Below are 6,412 nucleotides of genomic sequence, written 5' to 3'. Positions count from 1 at the left end.
TGAAAAAAGAAAATTGATAATAAAACTGTCCTCTGATTAAATAATTATAATTCAAAATAAAAAGTATAAAGTTTATAAAACTTTTCTATGATATAATTAAGTTGCTAAAGAAAATTGAGTATCTTTACATTATTAAAATAAATATAAATCATTCCTTTCGTTAGTTCTAACTGGACAGCATTAGAAGGAAGCTGTCTATTCCGTTTAAACTATTCTATCCTATTCTATTAAGCTGTCTGTCTGTTTAATTCTAAGCAAGAAACTTCATTAGTTTCATTCATTATGCAGAAATTCTTCTGTAAGTATGATGGTCTCATTAGGAGGACAGCTCTTTTCATGATTTAATGCTGTCTACGCAAATTCTAATAAGGGAATTTTATTTGTTTCATTTATTTTTAAACAGGAATCCTTCAATGACAATGCAGAATTCTGTAAATTATTCTTTTATTAGAAGTTCTCATTACACAGCATTAGAAGCATCTCCCCATGTTTTACTGCTGTTCAATGTTAATTTAATGCTGTAATACTTTAAACAAAAAATTTGATTTGTTTCATTTATTATACAGAAATTCTTCTATAAGTATAAATAATTCTGTAAATTCTTCCTTTTATTATAGTAGATGATTTTAATGCTGTCTACGTTAATTCTAATCAAGGAATTTTATTTGTTTCATTTCTTTTTAAATAGAAGTCCTTCAATGATAATGAAGGATTCTGTAAATTATCCTTTTTATTAATTCTCATTAGACAGCATTACATCAGGAAGCAACTCTCCATATTCTACTGCTATTCAATCTTAATTTAATGTTGTCTACTTAAATTTTAAGCAAGAAATTTGATTTGATTCATTTATTTCTTATACAGTAATCATGTGAGTGAATGCAGGACTCATTATTTAAAATAAAAATTTTATAATTTTCAAATGTATGCATCATTTAAACTTATGCTCTAATTAAGAAAATACAAAAAAAAACTTAATTTAAACAATTTCTCTATCAAGAAAATTAATTAAATAAAAATTGATTTATATTCTAATTATTTTATGAACTGCATCTCATTACTAAGAATTGCTTTTATGACGACTGTTCTCAATTCCAGCTACAGTTCACAAGACTTGTCATAAATAAGTTGGTTGATGTCTGCACATGAAACATCTTTGAGAACTGGATCACACTGGACAGCAGCACCAATGGATGCTGCCATACCAGCAAAGCAGTAGGGCTACCACCAAGTGTCAAGAAAACACTCAAATGAAACGTGTGATGTGCTTAGAACTGGGAATATACCAAAAAGAAAACTTACATGTATATTCATTTTCTCTTCATGAATAATGTTTTCATTTAAAAGGAACAAATAAATAAAAATCAGCAAAAATATTAAATGCTTTGTCTTGAAAACAAATGAGTTAAATGACATTAAACAACAAAAACAAATTGTTGTTAAGAAGAAAGCTTGAATTTTTAATTTTGTATTCAAATTTTGAAATTAAGCTATAAATTTGAGAAGTTTTGTTAAAATATTTTCAAAATTTAATAGTATTAAGTGAGTTGTAAGTGAATTAAATGCTTAAAATAAAAAAAATAAAAAAAAAGATGAGATCAAAATCTGTCAATAAAAAAATATATAGAATTGGGTGAAGAAAGTGATGTAAAAAATACTGGTGTCAAAGTAAATTAACAATTATTTTTTATTAGTGTGAACACATTGTTGATAATCAGGTAGATCTATCAATTTTTCAATCTATTAAATAATTGGTAATGATAATTAATAATAAAATTTTTCAATTCCATAAAATAATTATTGATAGATTACACAAGCATATATATATTTTCAATAAGGATGACATTCAAATATATTTTCAATCTAATTTCTTCTTACTTGAACATTCGGGCACATTGCACATTCTAAGCAAAACAGTCATTCAACTTATTGGTTATATTGTATGTTTTATATATATATCAGGAATTTCAGATGTGGCACTCCTTTGCAATCATCCAAAAAAAAAAACAAAAAAAAACAAAGCACATTGTTACATTCGTCCCAGCACCCATTCTTATATTTTCTTGCTTTCTTAGGAAGTCAAAGGTTAGTTGCATTTAGTTGTAGAAAGACAAAAAAGTATTCTAAAGAAATGGGTAATATATCATCATATTAAAAAAGAAATGTTTTTAGAATTAATACTAAATACACACCAATCACAAATAATTCAAATCTTCAGAATTTTAAACACTTATCTTTAGAAAGCCAAATAACTTCTCAGATGAAAAAGCAATCTTTCTTTGGGAATGATTTCTTATTTATTTATAATCAGAATTCTACTAACCAAACAAAATTATTTACAAGGAAAATCAATATCAAATTATTAACAACTAATTATAGAGTAGCATTTGTTTGGCACTGCAAGCCTTGTGGTTCCATATTGAGTAAAGAATGTCACAAAAATTAATTCAATTTTTATACTGTTGTTAAATTTTGTTTTCAATTTCAATAATTTCTTCTTAATTATTGCTTAAAGCCAGTTTTAAATAAAAATTTCATTTGAATAGTGCAGATTCTGAAGTTATTCGCAATTCAATTGTTTCATTTTCCTCATAATAATTTTAATTAATACTTAAAGTAACAAAGATTTTTGAAATCTGCAATTTTTGATTAAAAACATTTTTTATAATTTTTAGATTTTGAAATAAATATTGCAACTGAATAGTTTGTCTAATCCTATATTTCTACCTACAATTTTCTTTTGGTCCAAGGTCAGTTATTTTTAAATGGGACTTTGAACAAACTATATTTTATATTTTACATCCAAAGGGATTTTGAAAAATTTTAATATATAGCTTAAACAACAGACTATTTTAAATCCTGAATTTATAAAATGCATCTGATAAAAGTCACTAATACTACATAAGGAAAACTGAAAAGATAAACTAGTTTCTTTCTAACAAACAATCTTAAATGTTCATTTCATACCACACTTTACATTGAATCAGATAATTATTCAATTCACAAATTACAGTGCATCATCAAAATCAGATCTATTCTTATGTTGATTTCTTAAGTCGTTAAATCTTTCATCTAAATTGGATGCAATTATATTTTCACATACATATATATATAATAGTAATAATAAAATCAAAAAGTATGAATTATAAAAAGGTATCAATTTTGACAAATAGTGACAGAAAACAAGTTTTCCACTGTACAACTATGAACAAGTTTTATATTATATATGAAGTAATCAAATTCCTCTTAAATTTAACAAATTTATAGTCATCTTGAAGAATGTTCATTGTGAAGACCTGGAAGAAAACAAAATTCAGTACTGAAGCTGTACAATAGTGATAATCTATCCCACTTAAGATGATATGAATCTTACAGGATTTTCATAGAATACAAAAATTTTTTAAAGTATTTTTATCTTGCAAGCAAATCTTGACCGCTCTCTTGTAGTGTTTAAAACATAGTCGAAACCATCCAGATACTAATATGAAGCTTAGATTATTATTTCAAAGAAAATTTGGATACAACAATATAAAGCTTACATTTGGTCTGTTCTAAAAAAAAATTTACCACTTAACAATGATGCATGAATCTTTCGTCTACGGAAATTTCTGTCGATTACACGTGAGACATCAAATATAGCAATCACCATACAATGAAATGGGTTTTGTATTTTACAATTACAAGTAAAGTTAGGACAGTTCAACCATGCAAAAATAATTACGAAAAAATATTCTTACATTAAATGAAAACTCCACCTTTCACCTTTATAAGTGGCAATTTAGAATTGCTCGGGAAACCAAACTGAACAATCTGCTAGAAACAGTACCCTTCATTAATAGTCACAAAAGTGAAAAGTAGAGGAATAATTACTGTGCATTAACTATGCCTTCACAAAAATAATAGCTATCTATGACTGGCAGCATTGTTTTTTACGCAAATCAGAGCTATCGGTTGGAGGAATGGTTATAGGCTTAATGTTATCTCCTGTTGGTGACGGATCATTATCAGTATCATTTCTGATCTGCTTTTGTGAAACTATACGGTAAATTTCTGTTAGTATTTGTTGGAAGGCTGCTTCCACATTTGTAGAATCCAAAGCAGATGTTTCAATGAATGATAAATTATTTTTCTCAGCAAAAGTTCTAGCTTCATTTGTTGGTACTGCTCTTAAATGACGAAGATCACTCTTATTCCCTACAAGCATTATTACAATATTTTGATCAGCATGATCTCTAAGTTCTTTTAGCCATCGTTCAACATTTTCATAGGTTAAATGTTTTGCAATATCGTATACCAGAAGGGCTCCAACTGCACCACGATAATATGCACTAGTGATTGCTCTATATCGTTCCTGCCCAGCAGTATCCCAAATTTGAGCCTTTATAGTTTTCCCATCTACTTGGATACTCCGTGTAGCAAATTCCACTCCAATTGTACTCTTGCTTTCCAAATTGAATTCATTTCTTGTGAATCGCGATAGAAGATTGCTTTTTCCTACTCCAGAATCTCCAATAAGGACAACTATTTAATAAATAATCATATTCGCCATCTTTAGTTTCCATCACGATCAATAATGATCAATATTTCAAACGAAAAACCTCTTAAATAATTAAATAAACGATATTCAACGTTATTCCGACAACTTTTCGTTTATTTAAAACTCGCTCATTTAATATACAGTAAATTTCTGTTGCCTATATTCTAATTATTTTATTCATTTTTAAAATAATAATAATAATTCTTTTAGTTTCATTTCATGTGAAAATTTTGAATGAAACAAAGCTTATTAATAAAATTTAAATAATTTAAGCAAATATACAATAAAAAAATCCATACATAAATTATAAATAATATAAAAAAGTATTGATTTTAATTAAATAAATGTCTTTAAAAAATCATCTCAATATTAACTTTTATACAATAAATTAATATAAATTAAATGGTTCATATTTAAATTAATATTGCTTATTAAAATTCAGATTCAACTGTATTTAATAACATTATAAAAACAAATTAATAACTGAAGAATATATGTCTTGTTTTTTTCAATTTATAAATTAAAATTTTTATTAAATTTCTGTAAATAATTAAACCAAAAAATTTTTAATATTATTTTATTAAAATTATAAATAATCTATGAAGTTTATATTGTTAATTAATTAATTAATTAAATTTTTTAAATAGGAATTTTTTAAAATTTACTTGGATCATGTTTTAAATATTAAATATAAATAATTATATACTATATATGACTATTAAATTTAATATAAATATTTTAATAATAAAAATTTATACATTTATAAGCTTAAAAATTAAATATATTATTTTCATATTTGATTTTAAATAAAGTCTAAGTTACTACTTAATTTTAATTAAAATTACTCTTTTAAAAATTAATTAATTTTTTTACTTAAATTTATAATTAAAAAATTCTTTAAAATCACTTTTAAAATATTTTTTATTTTAACTTATTTAAATTTTTTTTTTGAATTATTTAAAATAAAATCAAAATATCACTTAATGATTTTTTAATGTAATTTTTTAAAAATATTATTTTAAAAAAGCAATAAAGTAAATTTACTTTAGAAATTTAATTTAATTTTTTTTAATATAATTAATCAATTTATATTTACCTGAATATGTGACAAATTAAAATTTAAGAAAAATAATTTAGTTTCAAAAATGACTAAAAGATGGATTATGATATTAAACTGTCAAATCTCCATTATATTTCAGCGATACTTCCATTAAGTTAATTTATGGGCATTACGCAAATCAATAAATCATCGAAGATCCGTAGATCGAAGAATAATCGATATTAAAAATCTACACTTAAAACAGATACCGAGCGAAATATTAAAAATAAACACAATTACTCGCGAAGAGATGACGACGTTAATGATATTTATTTTTTTATTTGTGTTTTTGTCTAGTTTCCACGAAGGACGAAAAAATTTTTGTAAACGTTTTAAGTATGAATTGGTTGTAAGAAATGTCAGCGTGTTATTAACACAATATTCCATTAACAAAAATTTAAAATATAAGAAGAACTGTTTAAATGATCGTTATTTATTCCCACGAAATTCTTAGTTAAGTCTTAAATCGGATATAAGTGTTTCTTTATCGTGTTCCTTCGTGAATATAAAAACACTTAGATCCAATATGCGAATTTATAACTTAACTAGAAACCTAAATATCGCATCGATTCATTACGTTACGATCTCCCATTCCTCGAAAAAGATTTTTCGTAAACTCGAAATGCGTGTATCACAGCTTAAAATCATTGCTCTAGACCACTGTTTTTCACCTTTTTTTTTTTAAATCTTAAACCAATAAGTGAATTTCCGTAGAAAAAATCACATGATTTAAAGTTGTGTTCGAAAACATTTTATCCCCGTATTACTTACTACTT

General features: G+C 24.9%; 1 pseudogene; it reads right to left on the bottom strand.

The window, feature by feature from the left end:
* Nucleotides 1-1,669: 1,669 nt before the first annotated feature.
* LOC136981736 (ras-related protein Rab-11A pseudogene) lies at nt 1,670-4,688 on the bottom strand (annotated as a pseudogene).
* Nucleotides 4,689-6,412: the final 1,724 nt, after the last annotated feature.

This window comes from Centruroides vittatus, unplaced genomic scaffold (assembly GCF_030686945.1).
Source record: "Centruroides vittatus isolate TY-2023 unplaced genomic scaffold, ASM3068694v2 contig_790, whole genome shotgun sequence".
Classification (NCBI taxonomy): Eukaryota; Metazoa; Arthropoda; class Arachnida; order Scorpiones; family Buthidae; genus Centruroides; species Centruroides vittatus.
This window is presented reverse-complemented; position numbering and strand designations above follow the sequence as displayed.